We start from the raw sequence: 23819 nt of genomic DNA, 5'->3' as shown, positions 1-23819 counted from the left end.
ATAATAAATGTTCATCATTTAAGGCAGTCAAATCAAGCTTTCTGTTACCTGCAGTTAAAGGCCAACTATCTGATACACTTTCCTGAAGAGTCCTTACAAATCACTTGATGGCCGTGTCTTGATAGGAAGTGAAATGAAGGAAATGAAAGGTCTTCTTTGGGCCCTGCTACAAAATTGTAAACGTGAGTGAAAAGGACTTTGATTATTTGCTAGGGAAAGCTTCAAGAGGTTTCCATAAATTTTAGAATTCTGAAGACAACTGTATGTGCGTGTTATGTATTCATGATTTTAAATCTAATGAGAGCTCCCTTCCTACTTTTGTTTTATCAGTATAAGGGAATGTTTCAAAGCCACTGAAGTTATTATTTCTTGAAAGGGCACTAGATGAAGGAATGAAGATAGCTAATGTCAGTGAGTGCTCACTAAGCCCTGGGCATATGCTAAGTACTTTATGTAAGTTACCTTCATTGTTCTTCAAAACAAACCTATGAAGTAGGTTCTGTTATCATTCTCATTTTTTCCAGGAAAGGCATTTGGCTGAGAGACTGTATGTCAGTTGCCTAAATTCACAAGTAAGTAGTAAAAACTGAGGTCTGAACCTGGGGTCTCTGTGACTCCAAATCCCAGACACTGAAGTCTTACATGGGACACAAGGACATATTGGCTACTTTCCAGAATCTTCCTTTGGCTGTTTTCCCTCACAGACCCAGAAGCAATGTCTGGAGGTTCCCTTGTTAGTTATGCAAACAGTCAATCTGGTTACACAATAAAGGAGAGAGGCCAATTCTGGCACTAATTTTAGGGCAAACCACAGATGTCTTTGATGTTTTCATTGTACAGGAGAACAGAGCAGTGATCCGACAGCTGCTGGCAGCTCTGATCAAATATGCAGAATATTAAGGCAGCTTTATCTCAGCGCCTAATTACAGCTGGCACAGAGGAAATTTATTTTGCAAACGGGGAGATGTCAAATGGTATAAATGCAATATATAACCAAATATGATTGCCTCATTCTATTTTCTCAGGGCTGTCCAATTACAGAGCACTTTTTGGGAAAGTGTTTATTAAATGATGTTCCTCTCAACTTGCATAACCCAACTTTGTGTTAAATATTATCGTAACAGCTCAACTGCCTTATTGTCTTATACTTCAATTTATTTTCTTCAAATATAAAACACATCTAGCACTTAATTTCAAAAGCAAATGTAATTATGACATTCTTGTCTAGTCTAGATTTTTACACCCAAGTCACCAATGTAATAGTAATAGGACCATAATTTAATGTCTTTTACTATCAAAATTTTTTTCGTATTTTGTAATGACAGAGAAACAGCTTTATAATACCAGTAAGGGACAAAGAGTTAATAGTTGGCTAACAGATACCCATAATTATAGCTGGAAGAGGCTCACAAACGTGCTTCACATGTTTGGCCAAAGACGCTGCAAGCTATGTGAGGCTGGAACAAATGTGCCCAAATTTCCTTCACGGAGGGGCTTGTGGCCCTGCTGTGGGAGAGTACTTGAGCCGTTTGCTCCTTCAGGGTCCATCTCAGCAGTAGAGACCCAAGGTTGATGCTGTGCCGTTTCACGGATTGAGTGAAACAATGGTTCAGGGGCCGGGCACTCAGCCTGGTACGGGAACTCAGAGGGGCAAGTCTCTCTCTCAAACTTCCTCCTTCCCTTTGGTTTCAGTGTTGATCTCTCATAAACATCTCTCATCCTAGATTCCATCTCCACATTTCTCAGCATCTGTTTTTTGATAACCCAGCCTGTGACATGGTGTAAAGTGAATTACCGTAAAACAGTTCTACTTCTGGCTGGGGCAATGATCTTTCAGCCACTGTTAGAGAGTAGCTACATGCTGCGTTGAAGTCCATCGATGACTTTCATTATTAAATTGCCACATTAAAATTTATCAACCAATTATATATAAGAATTTAATTTTTCTGAATACGCTGAAATGCATTGCCAAGACAGTATTCCTTTTTCTTTTTTAAAAACTCTTTCTTGACTTCCATGGAGCATCTGACACTCTAAGCCTCTCTCTCCTTAAAACTTTTCCCTTTCATTTAAAAGAAGAAACACAATTCTGACTGCTCCATTATAATCTGTGCTTGCTGCCTGCCTTACAATGCTGTACCCCAAGTTTCTGTTCTTGACCTTTGCTCTTCTCCCTGCACTCACTTCTCCCGGAACACATGACTTCAGCATCTGCTTAGACAATGGTTGTATCCATTTTCAAGTTTATGATTCAGGCCTTGTTGCTGAGCTCCAGAGCCATATAGCTTCCCCAAACAAAAATACCCCCAGATGGAATGTTTTATCTCCACATCCTTCCTTCCCAAACACCCCAAAATGCAAATAACCAACAATGGTTACATATTCATCCTCCAAAAGTCCAGTATCCAGGAATAGTACCACTATTCACTCACCCTGTGATGTTAGCTTGAATATGGGAAACAGCCTAGACTTCCTCCCACAAACTCTCTCAATCCAAGCAGTCCTGAGATGTTAGATTCTCCTTTCTAATCAGCTTGAGTCATTTCACCTCTTTATTTCCATTGTCTTTCATCCCCTCTTCCATGGGTGGCTTAAAGTCTCCAAGACTGTCCTCTAACACTTTTTCCTTAAACTCATCCCTTCTTTCTCTACCATCTGATCAAGCTCTCACTCCTGAAACTCTTCTCAGGTGGCCAGCTTAACACACATGGTTCTTAATGAAAAGTGAAAGTCCAAGTCTCTCAGTCGTGTCCAATTCTTTGCAACCCCATGGACTATACAATCCATGGGAATTCTCCAGGTCAGAATAATGGAGTGGGTAGCCATTCCCTTCTCCAGGGGATCTTCCCAACCCAGGGATCGAACCCAGGTCTCCCGCATGGCAGGCAGATTCTTTACCAGCTGTCTTTATATCAGGATATATAGCATAGTGCCTGTCACATAGCAAGCTTCATAGTGTGTTTGTGAGATGCATGGAAATGAATTGTATAAAAATGTAGTTACTTTTCAATGAACCATTGTAATGGTAAATTTTTAAAATGCATACACTTATTTGGACATTTTGCCATAGCATATTTTAGAAAAATTTTTATCAATATTATGTATCTCTCACATACACACACACACACACACACACACTGATAACAACATTTACATTGGTTTTCACTTGAAAAATTATCTATAACAAAATTATTGATATGTATAAATAATATATAATGTAAAAGTATCTTCATATAATTTTATATTATATACATATTAGATGAATATATTATATAATATAAATTATTTCTAGATATTATGATATCTACATATAATAAAGTATACCTTATATACCTTATTATTTTTTATACATTTTAATATAAATTTCTATAGCTATATAATATGCTATAAAATTATATGGATAATTTTAAAGTATTTATTATAAGTAATTTTATATGTAATAAAAATTATTTTAGTATAGTTCTGAAAAGAATCTACAGTAGCATCTACACTGGTTAATGATCTACACTGGCTACTAATCTACATGTTGCTAATGAGGACTTTTGAGTAGGTGTAGTGTGTTTTGTAGAGTAGCTGACACACAGTTTCCACCTCTTCAAACTGATTGTCAACATATGGGTAAATAACAATCTGCTGACTTTGAAAAATTAGTTATAATCCATTTCACATAATGCATGCAAAGCATGGCGGGCAATGGCCCATAATTGAAGGATTAGTTTTGGGCCTTGGGGTGGTTTTTAAAATTCACAGGCTGATAGAATGTTCCATCCCATATGGACCCAGAATATTCTCATCAGGGAGTTTCCAGTATTCCCTTTCCTCCTACAGAATATGACATCTACTGGCTACCAGGGGAGAGAGAAGCACTCCATCCATCAGCCCAGCAGCTGGAGCTCTTCCCTGATGATAAGCGGAGCAGGAGGTTGAAAGTGCCTCAGAAGAATCTGATGGGGCCTGAAATGGAACAAATCTGTAAAACCACTTAGGTCAGTTCTAATTTTTCTGCTATCAAAGGCACACTGTAGCGTCTTCTTGCCTCCTGCCTGAACCTTGCATCCTGCTAAAATTGCTCTATGTGCCCTGTTCCCTTCAGATCTTAATGGCTTGCCAGTGTGAAATAAGAGGCTGCCCTGTGACTGTTCTAGCTCTCACATCGCTTTCACTGACTTTCCCTCTTTACTCCCACCTGTCTGCATCCATCTATACCATTTCCTTTCAGCTTCTGTGCCTGCTCTTTTCTCCAGTTACTGCTTTCCTCTCCTGTTTGTCTTGGTCTGATAGAACCCTTTATGAATCTCCCAAGAGGGATCTTTCCAAGCCCCATTTTCACTGGTATAATTCCAACCAGGCTGTGCTGGTTAAGAAGTAAGAGAAAAGAAATTCTTGCTACTAATCCACATGGCCTGGGTAGGGGTGTGTTTTTATGAAATATTCTCATTATTATGAAATGCCTAACAAAGCAGTGATTTGGCAAGCCTGAAGTCACACACTGGGGCTCATAGCAACTTGCTTCACTAGCAACATGAGGATTAGAATCACTTCCTTGCCAAGTGTCTTTGAATCAGCTAGAAGGTAGGGAATGATGCCCTTTGCTAAGGATGACAAGACTTTAAAGCATTTGTTAATTGTCCAAACCTTTGTTTAGAGAGGCAAAATGTACACACATACATTAAAAATATTCCTTGATTACTTATTAGGCTTTATGTTATTTTTAAAAAGAATGCTTGGTTTTGAGAGTAAAGCTTATAAGCCACCCCTCAGATATCTTTTCAAAATGAAGCTAAAAGATGATTTTTAAAGAATCAAAATAGCATATTTCTACAGTGATTTATAGCTGAACCAGGAATGTGTTTGATGTTTTTTTTGGAAAGGAATAATTGACTAAAATTTAAATTATCTGCTTTCTCTAAATACCCAGAGCTCTGCAACAGAAAGAAATGGTGAGGGTTATGCTGGGTATGTGTGTGGAGGGGGTGGGGGGTGGAGGTGGGGCCTAAACTGGGAATGAAGTTTCTTGGAGAAAACCTACAAAATGGGCCAAGCACACATGCATTGCGTGATATCATTTAGTTGGAGAAGGAATGCTGAGCATCATGCTGAACTCAGATGTCTTCCCCTAGGAGAAATGATCTCTCTTTTCCTGGAACGTCTGTAGCACTGAGAGTCTAATCCACCCTTTGGCACTTATCTTATACTCTCCTGTAATATTATCTCTTTTAGAAAATTTTTAGATCTTCATTATGACAGTTCTCTTTTTACATGGCTGATTTACCGAGCATCTCCATTCATTCCAGGTTGCCTGAGGCAGCTGTGATTTATACCTGTTGCCATGGTGTAATTAATAATTAATAGTGCCCCTTTCAGTCTCAAAAATATTCCTGGTTTGGATGATAACCTATAAAGTTACCGTAATCTTATCCTACCTTTACCAGAGTCTCCTGTGCAGGAGATAGCACACTCTACTAGGATTCTGAAGAGATCTCAATGACGGGATTTTTCACTGAAGTGTGGTCAGGGTTAAGGGAATCAAGTAAGGATGCTAAGACGTCAGGCCTAAAACAAAGGGAGCAGATGATGTTATGGGAGCCCAGGTGAGAGGTAGAGCCTTAGAAGAGGGGCAGCCCTAGAGAAGCTCAAGTTTTGGAAGGACTCAAACACTGCAGAACTGGTCAAGAAAGAAAAGCAATTCCCTACCATGCTGTCTTCCCGTCATTGGTGTCCTGGCTGTGTATTCCATTAAATCAATTCAATTCAATTGCTCAGTCATGTCTGACTCTTTGCAACCCCATGAAACGCAGCATGCCAGGCCTCCCTGTCCATCACTAGCTCCCAGAGTCCACCCAAACCCATGTCCATTGAGTCAGTGATGCCATCCAACCATCTCATCCTCTGTCGTCCCCTTCTCCTCCTGCCCCCAATCCCTCCAAGCATCAGGGTCTTTTCAAATAAGTCAGCTCTTTGCATCAGGTGGCCAAAGTATTGGAGTTTCAGCTTCAGCATTAGTCCTTCCAATGAACACCCAGGACTGATCTCCTTTAGGATGGTCTAGTTGGATCTCCTTGCAGTCCAAGGGACTCTCAAGAGTCTTCTCCAACACCACAGTTCAAAAGCATCAATTCTTCTGCGCTCAGCTTTCTTTATAGTCCAACTCTCACATCCATACATGACCACTGGAAAAACCATAGCCTTTACTAGATGGACCTTTGTTGACAAAGTAATGTCTCTGCTTTTTAATATGCTTCCTAGGTTGGTCATAACTTGCCTTCCAAGGAGTAAGCGTCTTTTAATTTCATGGCTGCAATCACCATCTGCAGTGGTTTTGGAGCCCAGAAGAATAAAGTCTGACACTGTTTCCACTGTTTCCCCATCTATTTGCCATGAAGTGATGGGACCGGATGCCATGATCTTCATTTTCTGAATGTTGAGCTTTAAGCCAAATTTTTCACTCTCCTTTGTCACTTTGATCAACAGGCTCTTTAGTTCTTCTTCACTTTCTGCCATAAGGGTGGTGTCCTCTGCATATCTGAGGTTGTTGATATATCTCCCAGCAATCTTGATTCAGCTTGTGCTTCTTCCAGCCCAGCATTTCTCATGATGTACTTTGCATGTAAGTTAAATAAGCAGGGTGACAATATACAGCCTTGATGCACCCCTTTTCCTATTTGGAACCAGTCTGTTGTTCCATGTCCAGTTCTAACTGTTGCTTCCTGACCTGCATATAGGTTTCTCAAGAGACAGGTCAGGTGGTCTGGTATTCCCATCTCTTTAAGAATTTTCCACAGTTTATTGTGATCCACACAGTCAAAGGTTTTGGCATAGTCAATAAAGCAGAAATAGATGTTTTTCTGGAACTCTCTTGCTTTTTCAATGATTCGGGATTGTTGGCAATTTGATCTCTGGTTTCTCTGACTTTTCTTAATCCAGCTTGAACATCTGGAAGTTCACGGTTCATGTATTGCTGAAGCCTGGCTTGGAGAATTTTAAGCATCACTTTATTAGTGTGTGAGATGAGTGCAATTGTGCGGTAGTTTGAGCATTCTTTGGCATTACCTTTCCTTAGGATTGGAATGAAAACTGACTTTTTCCAGTCCTTTGGCCACTGCTCAGTTTTCCAAATTTGCTGGCATATTGAGTGCAGCACTTTCACAGCATCATCTTTTAGGATTTGAAATAGCTCAACTGGAATTCTATCACCTGCACTATCTTTGTTCATAGTGATGCTTCCTAAGGCCCATTTGACTTCACATTCCAGGATGTCTGACTCTAGGTGAGTGGTCACACCATTGTGATTATCTGGGTCGTGAAGATCTTTTTTGTACAGTTTTTCTGTATATTCTTGCCACCTCTTCTTAATATCTTCTGCTTCTGTTAGGTCCCTACCATTTTTGTCCTTTATCGAATCCATCTTTGCCTGAAATGTTCCCTTGGTATCTCTAATTTTCTTGAAGAGATCTCTAATCTTTCCCATTCTATTGTTTACCTCTATTTCTTTGCATTGATTGCTGAGGAAGGCTTTCTTATCTCTCCTTGCTATTCTTTGGAACTCTGCATTCAAATGGGTATATCTTTCCTTTTCTCCTTTGCTTTTCGCTTCCCTTCTTTCCCCAGCTATTTGTAAGGCCTCCTCAGACAGCCATTTTGCTTTTTTGCATTTCTTTTTTTGGGGGATGGTCTTGATTCCTGTCTCCTATACAATGTCACGAACCTCCATCCATAGTTCATCAGGCACTCTGTCTATCAGATCTAGTCCCTTAAATCTATTTCTCACTTCCATTGTATAGTCATAAGGGATTTGATTTAGGTCATACCTGAATGGTTTAGTGGTTTTCTCCACTTTCTTCAATTTCAGTCTGAATTTGGCAATAAGGAGTCATGATCTGAGTCACAGCTCCTGGTCTTGTTTTTGCTGACTGTATAGAGCTTCTCCATCTTTGGCTGCAAAGAATATACTCAATCTAATTTCGGTGTTGACCATCTGCTGATGTCCATGTGTAGAGTCTTCTCTTGTGCTGTTGGAAGAGGGTTTTTGCTATGACCAGTGCGTTCTCTTGGCAGAACTCTATTAGCCTTTGCCCAGCTTCATTCTGTCCTCCAAGGCCAAACTTGCCTGTTACTCCAGGTGTTTCTTGACTTCCTACTTTTGCATTTCAGTCCCCTATAATGAAAAGGACATCTTTTTTTAGGTGTTAGTTCTAGAAGGTCTTGTAGGTCTTCATAGAACTGTTCAACTTCAGCTTCTTCAGCATTACTGGTTGGGGCATAGACTTGGATTACCGTGATGTTGAATGATTTGCCTTGGAAACATACAGAGATCATTCTGTCATTTTTGAGATTGCATCCAAGTACTGCATTTCGGACTCTTTTGTTGACTATGATGGCTACTCCATTTCTTCTAAGGGATTCTTGCCCACAGTAGTAGATATAATGGTTATCTGACTTAAATTAGCCCATTCCAGTCCATCTTAGTTCACTGATTCCTAGAATGTCAATGTTCACTCTTGTCATCTCCTGTTTGACCACTTCCGATTTGCCTTGATTCATGGACCTAACATTCATCCTGGTTCCTATGCAATATTGCTCTTTATAGCATTGAATTGGCTAAAACTAAATGGAAGCCAAAAGGCAAAGGAGCCCTGGTGAGAAACATGGAAGGTGGTGTTATCTGCCCTCAGAGAAAGGAAAAAAAAGGCAAAAAGGCAGAGGATGGATTGAGGGAGTCAAGGGGCTGGGGATTAGTGAGAACTGGTAAACAGAGACTATAGCTCCTTAAACAGAGTCTCTTTGTCTTCAAGTTGATTAAAAAACATCTGTGGGCACACACATGCAAAGCACTGCAGGAAAGGCCACGATGAGCAAGACTTGGCAGCTACTACAAGGAATACACTCTCTCTTTTGGGGGAAAAAGAAATAAACTTAAGGAAGTTAAACTACAGACTGAAGGAAAGTAGCAATTGAGTATAACAATATAAAAGAGGTGCTTAGCAGTACATGGTGATTGTTGGGTTAATAATTATAGACCTTATATGTTAAAGGAATTCAAAGGATGAAAGATCACTCATTGTTTATTACTGGAAGAATTTGAAAAGGGATTTATGGATGAGAAATGTTTTCAGTGGTACCGACATCAAAGCCACCTTGACATTGGCAAGAAGGAGAGGCAGGCCTTCTTTGGGCAAATGGCATGAAAAGAGCAGAGGTGTCAACTTGAAATACCTCTTCTCCTGCTAGGAGAGCTGGAGACCCTTCAGAGATTTTCAAAAATTTCAAAACTGTCCCAGGAAATTACCTATGAAAGAGTCTAAAAGGAATTAATTGGGTTGTAAGAGGTAGTTGTGAATGGCCATTTCTTCATGTCTTCAACAAACAGTTGAGGGCTTGGAATGTGTCAGACACTGCTCTGGATCTTCTGGTGCCAAGAAAAGGAAGATGTCTTTTTCCTTAAGGAAAGAGGATGGAAAATTTAGCCGAGGGAGCAAGTCATGGTTGTGCCCTGTAATTATAGAGTTGTGCAGAGATATGTGAGCAAGTAGGAGATCATCTAAATGAGACTCAGGCATGGAGAGTAGAGGTGGTTAAGGAAGACTTCCTGGAGGAGGTAACACAATTCTGAGTTCTGAAAGGTGAGCAGGAGTTTCCAGTTGTGTATTCATTTATTTATACCCACCCTGCCACTTTCTAATAAAAGGAAGTAAGAGGATTCATAAGTAAGAAATGCACACAGCAGGGGCTTCACTGGCGAGCCAGTGGTTAAGACTCTGAGCTTCCTGTTGGGAAGATCTTGCATGCGGAGTAGCACAGCAAAACAGGCAAACAGAAATAAAAACACACAGCAGAATATAAAGAAAATTAGATAAGACATAGGATGAGTTAATTTCACCTTTATATACACTGTCACATTTTATCTGAGAACAGCCTGTGTGCCTGCTTGCTGAGTCACTTCAGGCCTGTCTGACTCTTTGTGATCCTATGGGCTGTAGCCCACCAGGCTCCTCTGTCCATGGGATTCTCCAGGCAAGAATACTGGAGTGGATTGCCATGCCTTCCTCCAGGGGATCTTCCTGACTCAGGGATCGAACTCATGTCTCCTGAAGCTCCTGCATTGCAGGTGGATTCTTTATTGCCGAACCACCAGGGAAGCCCTTACAAGCTTATAATTTTATCCTTATTTATTGCTGAGGAATTTAAGCCTTGCCCAAATACCTTGCCCAAAGCACAGTCTTGACAGACAGTGGCAGAACAGAACCAGGCTAGTTTCACCCGAGAGTCTGTGATTTCCAGTACAAGAGATGAACTTGTGGTTTAGCTCCCCTGCATAGAGCCTGTGGCTGGAAGGTGCTTCACAGGGCAGTAAAGAACAGATGTGCATTTTGAAGGATGAAGAGTAGGCCAGAGAAGGGACTGGGAAGGGTGACCCAAACAGAGGATTTCACGTGTTCAAAGGAAGAGAGGTGTGAGAGAGCGTCACTTGCTGGAAGGACAGGAATAGCTCATGATGGTAGGAAGAGTCTTAATAGAAGAGCTGTGAGAGGTAGGGCTGGAAGGATAAGTAAGCACCAAATCTGAGGGGTTTTGTTTATCCCTTTTCCTGAAGGTGGTGGAAGCTGTTGGAAGGAGTTTAAGCAGGGAGTAATATGACCAGCCCAGAATTTTAAAAACCTCACTAGGACAGCAACGTGGGCAAGTCTGGGTCAGGACACACCTTGTGAAGGGAGAGGAATTAGGAGGCTTGCTGCAGTCATAGGGCGGGGTGATAGGGGCAGGAGGGCATTCCAATTGGGAGCTAATATGGAGAGACCATTAGAGAGAAGTGGGCACCTGGATTGGGGGTCAGGGAAACAAAGTCTCGTTGATCAACTAGCTGGGTGATACCATTTATGAGAAAGGGATCCTGGAGAAGAGTTTGGAATTTGGGGGTGAGGAAGTTGGATAATGATGGCCAAGAGTAACTGTTAAAGAAAATGAGCTTAACTTTTTTACCTTCCTATTCTGTCTAATTGCTTAGTTTCCTGTTGCCTTATAAAAAATGTGAGCCCCCCCGGAAAAATATTGGTAGTCAATAAAAGTTGTTATTCAGTTGCTAAGTCATGTCTGAATCTTTGTGACCCTATGGACTGCAGCATGCCAGGCTTCTCTGTCCTTCACTATCTCCCAGATATAGCATATATAATCTATATGCATTATATATGATATATAATAAAAGTTAAATGTATTTATCTATTTTGATAAGGCTTTTTTATTGCAGAAGTGATATATATGCAGAAAATGTAGAAAATACAGACAGACACACAAAAAATTGTTGCTGTCTAACAATGACTTGTAACATTTTGATGCATATACTTTCAGTTTTTTCTAAATACATATCTATTTTCTTTCTAAAAACTTGAGTTGTGTTTTCATGATTTAAATATATCATGCACATCTTTCAATAATGTTAATAATTCCATAAGATTACTTTAGAGGCTGCATGGTATTCCATTTATGAATGTACTGGATTCCTGTTGTGGACATTAAAGTTTTTTCCAACTTTTTGCTATTATAAACAACAGAGCTATAAAGTAATTAGAATTTAAATTTCATAATTGACCATTGGCTTTTTCAAATTACAATTTAGATTATGAAATTAAGTTTGGGCATGCTTTGCTTTTATAAAATAGTTGTACAAAAAAGAGTTGTTTTTAAAGTGCTCTGAAAGAAATATATAATGTTCTTTTTAATTTTCAAGGGAATTAAATGTAGCAAAGGAAAATAAACTGATGTTTATTTATCAGAGGAAAATAATTATAAAGGAAATTGGTTTGGCCATCAAAAAGAAAGTGTGGAAACTGTTTTTAGTGAGGACAGAGACTGTTTCCCAGTGAGATTCCTTTGCTTTAATAACTTTTTCGATGTTTTCCCCAAGGCACATAAAAATGTGATCAACTCCTCAAAATGATCTAGGAGTTGACCAATCTTGTAAATAATTGCAATTATAGTTAAGTTCAACTTGCTTTTGATTGTGTAGAGTAAATTTTTTGCATATATCTATTAAAGTTTTTGCTTAATTTAGAAGCAATCTTTGGAGCCAGACAACATATTGTAGACTCTCTTTTTCTGGCTGATCATTACCCTTTTCCTCAGAATTCTTACTAACTACCCTCTGTGCCAGGTGCCATTGTCAGACTCTAGTGGGCAAATATTTGATATTCCTCTTCCCCAGTGAAGATGTCGCAGACTACTGAAAGAACTATTTCTGGTCTGTCTGAACAAGGGTAGAGTCTTGGTCCATCACAAAATGAATGTAGGAGGCCAATGATAAAGGGGTGGTCTTGTTCAGACAGCAGATTCCTCCAAAGTGTTTAGAAAATTACTCATAACTCTGATCACCAAGACATCTGGGCCAGATGTAGATACATCTCACCAGTCTCAGCTCCCATTTTCCATTGCAAATGTCTTTTATTCTAAAATGAAATGAATAGATAATATAGCCTAGTCCCATACATAATTTTACAAGATAGCCTTTTAAGTATAACAAAGAAAAGTGAAAGTTTTAGTCATTCAGTCATGTCTGACTCTTTGTAACCCCAAGGACTGTAGCCCATCAGGCTCCTGTGTTCATGGGGGTTCTCCAGGCAAGAATACTGGAGTGGGTAGCCATGCCCTCCTCCAGGGGATCTTCCCAACCCATGGGTTGAACCCAGGTCTCCTGCATTGCAGGCGAATTCTTTACCATCTGAGCAACAAGGGAAGCCCTAAGTATATGATAAAGGAGAAATTAAAAGAAAGAAATTTATAATAAATAAGTATTGTAGTCAGTTGGTGACACTTACAGAATCACTGTGATTGTGACAGCTACAAATGCAGACTGAGACTGAGATAATGTATTAATGGCTCAAATACCACACATGGCATCATCAGTGAGAAAGTGATTTTCCAAAATTATAAACAATTCTGAGTGAAGTTACGAGTGAGAAAATGTCCAGTCTTCCTTGCATTTATGTGGTAGCTGCATTCCTAGGAAATTCAGTGCATTTAAAACAATTCAAAAATAATCTGTTTTACATGTAAGATGAAGCTAGGTTTTAGGCTCAAATCATTGTAAACAGTGTTTTTCACCTACAAATGACATTCAAAGCTGTCTCTGACATGGACAGTTCTTTGTCTGCATGACTAACACAGATTGTTGGATTTCCCTAATCCCAGGACCCTGACCAGTTATACCCTTTTTATTGTGTGTATTAGAAACACTCACAAAATTACAAAGTGTCCCCTTAGGAGGGTATATTTCCCCTATTTCATCCCAACCACTGCTTTAACAGATTATCTTTTTGACCCAGAAGGATTTCCCTATGAGGTAGAGAGAAATAGGTTAACCTGAGTTATGTCATGATTTTTCAAAAACTGTGATAAAAATACATATAATACAATTTGCAATTTTAACTCTTTTTAGTGTATCAGTTCAGCTCAGTCCAGTCTCTCAGTCGTGTCCGACTCTGCAACCCCATGGACCGCAGCACACCAGGCCTCCCTGTCCATCACCAACTCCTGGAGTTTACTGAAACTCACGTCCATCGAGTCAGTGATGCCATCCAGCCATCTCATCCTCTGTCATCATATTGAGTACATTTACATTGTTGTATAGCCATCACCAGCATCCATCATTATACTTTTTCACATTTCCTCCTGCTTTTTTGAAAGGAATATTGTAGTGTTTTCTTTCTTTTTTTTTTTAGGTCTTCCTAATAGTGCCTACCTTGGGCATTGGTCTGTTTCTTGGTTCTGATCAGACCAGATTTGTGACTCCGGTTTTTGTCAAGTTGGCCGTGTGTTGACCTCTGCCTGTGCTGACCACACTCCTACCCCCACCCTGTGGTAACCACATATCTCCCCCACTCCCACAGGCCGTGGCCTCCAGAACTTGGCTGCTGTATCTAAGGCTGAGTAACTCTATTATTCTTCATTAACCTCCACCCTAGAAAATTCACTTCTCCCTTGTTGTTGCTCAGTCACTAAGTTGTGTTTGACTCTGTGACCCAACACGCCAGGCTTCCCTGTCCTTCACTGTCTCTTGGAGTTTGCTCAAACCCATGTCCATTGAGTTGATGATTCCATCCAACCATCTCATTCTCTCTCACTTCCTGTATCTCCTGCCCTCAATCTTTCCCAGCATCAGGGTCTTTTCCAATGAGTTGGCTGTTTGCATCAGGTGGCCAAAATATTGGAGCTTCAGCATCAGTCCTTCCAATGAATATTCAGGGTTGATTTCCTTAAGGACTGACTGGTTTGATCTTGCAGTCCAAGGGACTCTCAAGAGTCTTCTTCAGTGCCACACTTCGAAAGCATCAATTCTTTGGTGCACAGCCTTCTTCATTGTCCAAGACTCACATCCATACATGACTACTGAAAAAACCATAGCTTTGACTATACAAACTTTTGTCGGCAAAGTGATGTCTCTATTTTTTAATATTTCAATTGGTTTGATTATTTTAGACCTCTTTATATGCAACCTTACATCCCTGTTTTGTTGTTTATACCTGCATATCTTAAATCACATCTTGTCAGGCTGCATAGTAGTTAGATTATGGCAACTTGGGCATGATGGGAAGAACACCAGCTGTGGAGTCAGAAGATGTGAGTGTTAACTCCAGTTCTGTCACGTATTAGCTGACAGAGAGGGCAAGAGCCTTCAATGCTCTGAAACTCTATTTCCTTATCTGAAAACAATAGAGCTGGTCACCAGATACTCTACAACTTCAAAATTATAAGTTTCTAGGTTAATTTATTTTTTTATTTTTAATTGGAGGGTAATTGCTTTACAATGCTCTGTTGGTTTCTGCTGTACAAAAATGTCTAAATTAATTTCTGTGAAAATAGTATCTGCTTTCCTTGCTTCACAGGACTGTTGGGTCAAATGTAAATGAAAAATCATAAACATGTAGGTATCATAAGACAGCACAGAGTATAATAAAAGATGCTTAAACATGCTTTTTAAATGACAACATACAATGAAACAAACTACTAATTAAGATTCTAAAAACATAAGGCTGGATAATGCAACCTGCAAACTGGGGTATGATTTGTTTTTTTAGTAGGGATCTGGTGCTCAATGAATATTTGTTAAAAGAATGTAGGTGCTCTAGAAAAGTTATGTGAAATCTCAATTTTAAGGTTTTTAGGAGACTGGGACCCAGATAATTAGCATGAGAATAAGTTGTAAGTCCACAGAGAAGTGAGTCCTGGAGTGTGAACAGATGTGTGAGGTTGACTTATGCTGGGTGTTGTGAGAACACAGCTTGTCTTTATTGGCCTTGAGGAGCATTATCCTAAAAGTGGGCCTAACTGGGATATTTTTCTATGAAAAAAGAGGCTACCACCTGAAGGAGCTGAGATAGGAGAGCTGAGGAGTAATGTGTCATGGAATGTTCCACTCCCATTTACAGAGCCCTTGCAACGTTTGATGCTGGATGTTTAAGTCATAGACCTGGCTGGTGCTGTGCTGAGCCATACGAGAGCCTGAGGCAAAAGGAAGCATGTATACTACATACTGTCTATAACTACCTACATGGCTGTATGTAGTTTTTCAAACTGGTTAATGGCTTTAGTGAAAATGTTATCAATGAGTTCACTTCCATTAAAGCTCATAAAGTAAAATGAAAATGAATTCTAGCTTTGGTATAAATAAAATATTTAAACTTGAAATAATGTTTTGTAAGTAGTTACAGCTACTTTTCAATTTTTAAAAAATTTATAAATACTTTAAGGGCTTCGCTGGTGTCTCAGAGGGTAAAGAATCTGCCTACAATGCAGGAGAACTGGATTCCATTCCTGGGTCAGGAAGATCCCATGGAGAAGGGAATGGCTACCCACTCCAATATTCTTGCCTGGAGAATTCCATGGACAGAGGAGCCTGGTGGGCTACTTTAATGTTCTGGAAAAAATTACATGTATGGAAGGTATTGTTATGTAACCCTGATGGCAACTGAACAGAAAAACAGTTATAAAAGCATGTGTATCGGGGTACACAATTTTCCCTTTTGTCTTAGTGTCCCAGTGTAGCTTGGCGTAACCTTCTCAGATTTTGTTTTTATTTAAAACCTTGTTATTTTGTTCACCATGTATTTTTTTGGCATTATGTTAGATACTTTCAAATATTTGCATTAAAATAGTGTTTATCTTAATTACTGAGTTTTGGTTTCCCCGTAAATTCTGTGCTTTAGGTGAGCATTTTGTTGCTACACCCTAGGACTGGCCTTGGTTCCAACCCTCAGTCCCAAGTAGCGATAATACAGATTTGCTGTGGGAGCCATCATCCTGCTCTCTCTGCTGGAGGAGGCATCCAAATCCTGCTTCCCAGGTGGCTCAGTGGTAGAGAATCTGCCTGCCAACGCTGGAGTGCATGCTGCTTAGTCGTATCTGACTCTTTGCGACCCTATGGACTGTTGCCCGCCAGGCTCCTCTGTCCATGGGATTTCCCAGGCAAGAAAGCTGGAGTGGGTTGCCAGGCCCTCTTCCAGAGGATCTTCCCAACCCAGGGATTGAACCCACATCTTTTACATCTTCTGCACTGGCAGGGGGATTCTCTACCACTAGCGCCACCTGGGACGCCAATGCAGAAGGGGCGGATTCAATCTCTGGGTCAGGAAGATCCGCTAGAGGAGGGCAAGGCTACCCACTCCAGCATTCTTGCCTGGGAAATCCCATGGACAGAGGAGCCTGGCAGGCTACAGTTCATTGGGTTCAAAGAATCAGATAGGATATGATTCTTTCATATCATATGACTGAAGATATGACTGAAGCTACTTAATATGACAGTAACGTTAAAAAGATTGATATTTCTGATGCCTCAAAGTTACCACAGCTTTTACTAATTTGTTCTTATATATTTTTACCTCAAGAATGTAAAAGAGGTTAGGAGCAAAATGCTGTTTGTAAGGAGAAAAACTAGTTGATTACACACTTAGAAAAAGAGGAATAGCACATTTCCCATTTGCAACAGCAATAAATAGAACAAAAGCTTTGGTTTGTTTCCCAGCTAGGATATTAAAGACAATATTTGATGTATAATGGCATACACTTCTTTCTTGATCTCCTTCCTAACACCTCTTCCTCAAAAATTAATGTTTTCCAGTCATTCTGCTGAGATGATAGTATTTCTTTATTCTTTTATATCGATCTGTCTCCTTATAACTAGAAGAGGAGTAGACATGGGTATAATTGTTCCACCTCTTTCCAGGAAGTGACTTTCCCCATCTATATGGCTACTGCAGAAATGGCCGTAATCTTATATGGCTGCTGCCTTATCTCAGTTAATTGATCCAGGGGTGGGATCTCCACATGAGCTGAGTCAAAAACTTCTGACCTTTTTCCTGATGGAGAAAACTTCAGATGCAATTACTGGAAACTGTTGGTAGTTGTTGTGCAAAAAGATATGGTGAGGTCCTTACCCCCAGTACCTCAGAACATGACCTTATTTGGAAATAGGGTCTTTACAGAGGTAATCAATTTAAAATAAGCTCCTTAGGGTGGGCCCTAATCATTACGATTGGTGTCCCTAAAACAGGGAAATTTGGACACAGAGAAAGGCAGGAACAGAAGAAAGACAGTGTGAAGACACACAAGGAGAAGATGGCCATATGACTAGAGAGATGCATCTACAAGCCAAGGAACACCAAGGACTGCCAGCAAACACCAGAAGCTAGATGGGGCAAGGAAGGATTGTCTCCTAGAGCTGTCAGATACTGCATGACCCTGCCAGCACCTTGATTTTGAGCTTCTAACCTCCAGGACTGTGAGACCATACCTTTCTACTGTTTTCAGCCATCTGGTTTGGGGCATGTTGTTATGGAAGCTCTAGGAAATAATGCAGTGGTGTTTTCCATCATGTGGAGAGACCAAGTGAGAGAGCATGCTGTATTTTGCAGAAAGAGTTGCAAGAGTCAGTCTTTGTTGGTTTTGAGTCCTTTTTAAGGCTTAACTGCATGGCTGACCTTTCTATGTGTTAGTCACATTCAATCTTTCCTTGGATTCCATGAATTAATTATCTCCTCCCTCTCCCACTTTGGTTTATGTTAATTGAGTTGGGTTTCTGGCACTTGCAATGAGAGAGTAACTGATGAAGAAGAATCCTGAGTATTCAAGGAGCCCAGGAATGTGATGTGTTTTAACATGGATGATATCAAACTTCTTCAAGTGTTCCTTTCTAACAGTATAAAACACTTAAATATTTGATTCCCTCACATAAGATAGGAAAAAATTTACTTGCAGAAAATATGACTTTATCATATGGCTTCAATCCCTGCATTTGGAAGATCCCCTGGAGGAAGGCATGGCAACCCACTCCAGTGTTCTTGCCTAGAGAATCCCCATGGATGGAGGAGTCTAAAAGAGGAGTCCATAGGATTACACAGAGTTGGACATGACTGAAGAGACTTAGCATGCACGCAGGCAGGTCTTATACATCTGCTTTTTGTATTTGCTTTTTGTTCCTTCATGTTGTCTTTTGTTCATTTGTCTTTGCTTTGTCACTTGGCTTGCAGGATCTCAGTTCCCTGACCAGGGGTTGAACCCAGGTCATGGCAGTGGAAGTGCCAAATCCTAAATACTAGGCCACCAGGGAATTCCTCTTCATGTTGTCTTTAAACTATCAATTATAGCTGCCAAAACCTATGCAAAAATATGGGAGAAATAAAATTTTATTCCATGATCATATGTCACGTATTGAGGTAGGTGATAGGTTACAGTTGTGAATGAGGCTAAATTGTTATGTTCAGGGGTTTATAATCTAATGAGGGGGTGGAGGAGGAAACAGGCAATTGAAACACAGTGGTTTTAAGTGCTTTTATTTGAGTGCCATGTAAAACTGTGGGTCACCTAATCAGTGTGGAGAGAAGAGAGGTTTTCCCTGAAGAGGAGCTATCTACATTGTGGCCTGAATATGCATAGATTTAGCTAAATTCAGGAACATAGATATAGAGTGGAGGGAGCAGGAATTCTAGACTGAGACAAAAAAAAAAAACTGTCAGAAAACTGTGGAGGCAAGAGAGAACCTAGAAATTCAAGTAACTCAGAATGGCTAGATTATAGAGTACAAGAGATAACTTGGGCTGTATCAAGAAATGCCTTTTAAGCCACACAAGAATTTGGCTATAGACCGAGGGCAATGGGGAGCAGATTTTGAGCAGATGGTAAGAAAAAAATAGATTTGCTTTTTTAAAAATGCTTAGAAGTTCAATTAGGTAGCTTGTGATGTAATGCAGATTTGAACTGATGGTGGCTTCCATGATAGAATTGGTGGCAATAGAGATGGAGAGGAATGGACTAGACCAAGAGAAACTGAAGATAGAATTGATGGGATTGGGTCATGGCTTGGACGTGAGGGAGGGGAAGTCCAAGATGATATTCAGGTGTCTGGTTCAGGTGCTTTGCTGGGTGGAGGTGCTGTCCATTGGGAGATGAGGAGGCTGTTGTTGAGCATGAGGGGCCTATAGCATAAGCAGTGAAAAGGTCCATCAGGGAGCTGGAAAGAGAGCATTGGCGCTCAGTGGGGAGATCTGACAATTTAAGTGTTGACTGAATATGCTTAATAATTGACACTGTGGATAAGATTACACAGGGGGGATGGATCACCAAAGGAGAATGTATTATGGAAGAAAATCATGGAAGAGAAGACACATCTTCAGGAGACTCAACACTTAAACAATATCATTTTTGCTAGCTGTTCCAAGTAAACAGCCTGGGCTCTGGAACTCTGCATTAAGACGCAGGTCCCGTGAGGGTGGGGTTGTGCTTCCTTTTGTATTGTCACACACCCTGTGAATGAAGCATGTATTACAACAGTAACAGAAAATTTACAAATGAGAAAGAAAAATAATTTGTTAGCATCCTGTCACTGTACCCATTCATTTTTCTTGTGTTCATCTGGGCTTCTCCACAGAACTCAGAATCGATGCTGAGCCATCCCTCAGGATTCACCTTTGGCTTTTGTTTTGGTCAAAAGACGAGAGTTCATGTCATGCTTGAGGCAAACATGTGCTGAGACTTAAGGGGCCTCCTGAATTTTCTGTTGAGAGAGAGCCTTAGAGAGACCCCTGATCAAGGGCTCAAAGGGTATGAGATCAATTGTAGAACAAATATTAATATTGAACTTCCCTGCTAGCTGCCTGAGAAGAAGGTTTCTTATTTCAGGCCCCATCAGACTGCTATTTCCTGGGCTTGTTTTTAAAAGCAAAGCCCAAACTTATTTTTGAGAAACGACAGAATTAAAATTCAGCAGATAGTTATTCATGTTGAATAAATAAATTCCTCCTCAGAAAGTGAAGTAATCCTTTCCCTCGGGGATTACAGAACTGCTTACAATCACGTTATCTTCTGATGGGGAGCTCAGCCTTTGTGACATTTTACTCTTTTGAAAGAGGAAGTCAGGTACCTATTATCTAAATGGATGTGATATATGTTGATTTTTGCTACTAAGTCTGAATATTTTGAGATATACAAGAAAATGTTTCTTGATCTGTGATCTCCCTAAAGTAAATGTAAAAATGCCGTGATCCTGAATTGAAGAATAGATTGTGTGGCTAAACTAGCAAAGATAGCAAACCACGTGTGTGTACTCAGTTGGGTCGGACTCTTTGCCACCCCACAGACTGTAGCCCACCAGGTTTCTCTGTCCATGAAATTTCCTAGGCAAGAATACCAGAGTGGGTTGCCATTTCCTACTCCAGAGGATCTTCCCGGCCCAGGGATTGAACCCACGTCTCCTGCATTGGCAGGTAGAGTCTTTACCACTGCGCCGCCTGTAAAGTCAGTAGTCCTCTTTAAATCTTCTGACACCACACGAGGTTATTTGCTATTTTGTGCCTTTCTCACCCCATTTCTTATAGGGCTGCTATGCTGTGCCCTGCTAAGTCGCTTCAGTCAAGTCTGATTCTTTGCGGCTCTGTGGGGTGCAGCCCACCAGGCTCCTCCATCCATGGGATTCTCCAGGCAAGAGTACTGGAGTGGGTTGCCAGGCCCTCCTCCAGGGGATCTTCCCGACCCAGGGATTGAACCCACATCTCTTACATCTCCTGATTGGCAGTCGGGTTCTTTACCACTAGTGTCATGTTATCATGTTAGGGGTCTAATTTATCAGGATTAGTTTCTTTCTTTTTTTTTAGGAATAGTTTCTTTTCCCACACAATTTTCCTCTAAACAATACGGCAGCCCCTAGTTTGTCTTGATCTATAATCTGACACTACTCTCTACAGATACGTAAGCAAACACTCTTTCTTTGGCCTTAGGAACCTGCTAATATATCAGATTTTGGTGGGATGTTTTCAACACAAAGCTGATGTAATGCAGTTAATTTTGACCCTTCTGAACATGTGGGAACATCATCACTAAGGCCAACAGGCTTCTGGCCATCACATATTCTTGGAAGTGAAATCATAACATACCCAGTGACAGTATTTATCCTTAAGTGAATAACGGAATAACGGATTGCATTCCTTGGATACAGATATTTGGCTAAATACTCCAAAATATTTTTTAAGTAATATACATGAGAACACAAATTTCTTTTTTTTTTTTCATGAGAACATCAATTTTTAAACCAAGAAAATAGTAAGATTGTTCTCTACCTTCTATAAAACGGGTCTATTGTGTTGTCACCTTGTTCACACCAAGGACCCTAATGATTTATAAAATGTACTAATAATACATGAAAATGCAAATTCAATATGGTGTAAATTTACTCAAAACTAATATACTGGTGATAATAAACATTTAACTAAGAAAAAATGTGAAAAAGAAAAAGAAGGAAAAATTTGCTTCTTTCTCAGAATAGAAAAGATTTTTGGTAGCATTCTGGAAGGCTCAGATTTCTTTAAAACATCTGTGTAGGGAAATTTGAACTAATTCCTTTTCTATTTTTTGCTCATTAAAATTACCATTAGCAAACAAATATATTCAAAACCATCCCATTGATCCTAACTGTCTTTTGTGAAAATATCCTCAAGCTTTTCCTTTTTGTCTTGTAGCCTGAAAGTACTGGAGTGGGCTGTCTGAATGGCAGATAGGGACTAAGGGAACTGGGAAATTAGGATTAGCCAACCTATGGAGTTCTTTGGTGGGTCAGTGGTAAAGAATCCGCCTGCCAATGTAGGGAGACATGGGTTCAATCCCTGGGTCGGGGAAATCCCCTGGAGGAGGAAATGGCAACCCACTCCAGTATTCTTGCCTGGAAAATCCCATGGACAGAGGAGCCTGGGGGGCTCCAGTCCATGGGGTCACAAAGAGTCAGATGTGACTGAGCGACAGCACATGCGCATGCAAGCTTGGAGAAGGACAGCTAGTCTGGCGCTCTAGTAGCACGGTAGACATATGGAGGGAGAGGCTTGGCTTCATGCTTTCTATTTTCTGACCTTGTTTCCAAGGAACAAGATCATGTAAAAAGTGAAGACTTCTGGAGCTTATCTAAAACTCTAATCAAAATTAAAGAATGAAATAGAATGCTGATATCATGATAAAATCACAGCTTAGCACTGTGATTTTAAAATCCAAAATCTAAGCAGTTTCCTCAAAGAAACCTCCCATCCCATTCAGACACACCCCATCCTTCCCTTTCCTCTAGAGCCTTCTGGTCATATCAGTTCAATGTAATGCTTGCTGAGGCCATAAACACAAATATGGGCAGGGGTCCCACTCAATTTGCCTGATGGAATCCTGCTGAGGTTGTCTTTTTTTTTTTTTTTTCCCTTTTTTCCAGGACATTTAATGAAGTCATAGGAGAATTTCATTTTCTCTCTCTCCTCATCTCTTCTCCTATCTTCTTATCTATTCTTCTCAAATCTCCTAGCCTATTCCTGGAGAGAACCATGACCTTTAAAATGGGTACAATATATTGAGCACTTACTCTGTGTCAGGCACAATGCTAAGTATATTATATTTATTATTCCATTTAATCCTCATGTGAGTTAGGGATTTTTAATTTCACTTTACAGTAAGAAAACTAAAGCTCAGCAAAGTTCATTAACTTGCCTAAGATCACACAGCTAGTCAGTGGTGAGGCTGAGATTCTAACCCAAGTCTATCTCACTCACAGGCCCTGTGCAACATGAACTTCCTGCATGGCCACCGTCCTCATCTCAGCTTCTAATCTTACCATGAGGCACCTCTGGCTTCCGAGGTATCTCTCTTTCCTGTGACAACTCATGCTCGGGAGCTTGTCTAATATTCTTCACTGCATTCAAACTTAACGCTCAGTCATTCGACCAATTTTTTCGCATGCCTCTTTGTGCAAAACAGGCCACTTTGAAACTAGAGCTGTCCCGAGGGAAACCAAAGGCTCCTTAGAAACAGTGTTCTAACCTGGATTGCTTTGGAAGTAACTCAAACAGCTCTTGTCCCCTCCACTTCTATTCTTGGATGGATTTTGGTCTCTCTTTGGGTTAGAAATTCTTCATCTTCTTTTAGACTCTTGGAGGGAGAGGCTCATTCCTGTGCAGCCCCGCCTCATTCTGCCCATAGCAGGCTTCCCTCCTGGCTCCACTCCCCGCAAGCTCGCACCAAGAGTGGACAGCTGTGGGGCCCATGCTGTGTAGGGGCATGCATGCATGTCCCCAGACAGGACATGTTCTCATCCTCTGAAAACCTAATGACTGCTTTCTTGCTTTAGTCACATTCTTTAGCTAAACCTTTTGGGATGACTAAGACCTTCTGTGCCCAGAAATTGGGAGTGGTTTTGAAAAGTGACCTCAACAATGAGATTCCAAAGATCCAAGCTTCCACCCCCACGTAGCAAAGGCTTTCCTTTTGTCTCCTTTCCTCCTTTTTGTGCAAACGTGATGCATCCTATTTGTATTCAA

At 40.4% G+C, this 23819-nt stretch overlaps 1 pseudogene; it reads right to left on the bottom strand.

Annotated features, from left to right (window-relative positions):
- LOC110128352 (cytochrome c oxidase subunit 7C, mitochondrial pseudogene) overlaps positions 1 to 23167 on the bottom strand; it is a 28266-nt pseudogene extending 5099 nt beyond the window's left edge.
- Positions 23168 to 23819: the final 652 nt, after the last annotated feature.

The sequence above is a fragment of the Odocoileus virginianus genome, chromosome 14 (assembly GCF_023699985.2).
Source record: "Odocoileus virginianus isolate 20LAN1187 ecotype Illinois chromosome 14, Ovbor_1.2, whole genome shotgun sequence".
In the NCBI taxonomy this organism is placed as follows: domain Eukaryota; kingdom Metazoa; phylum Chordata; class Mammalia; order Artiodactyla; family Cervidae; genus Odocoileus; species Odocoileus virginianus.
The sequence above is the reverse complement of the archived record's forward strand: the minus strand, read 5'-3'. Positions and strand labels throughout refer to the sequence as shown.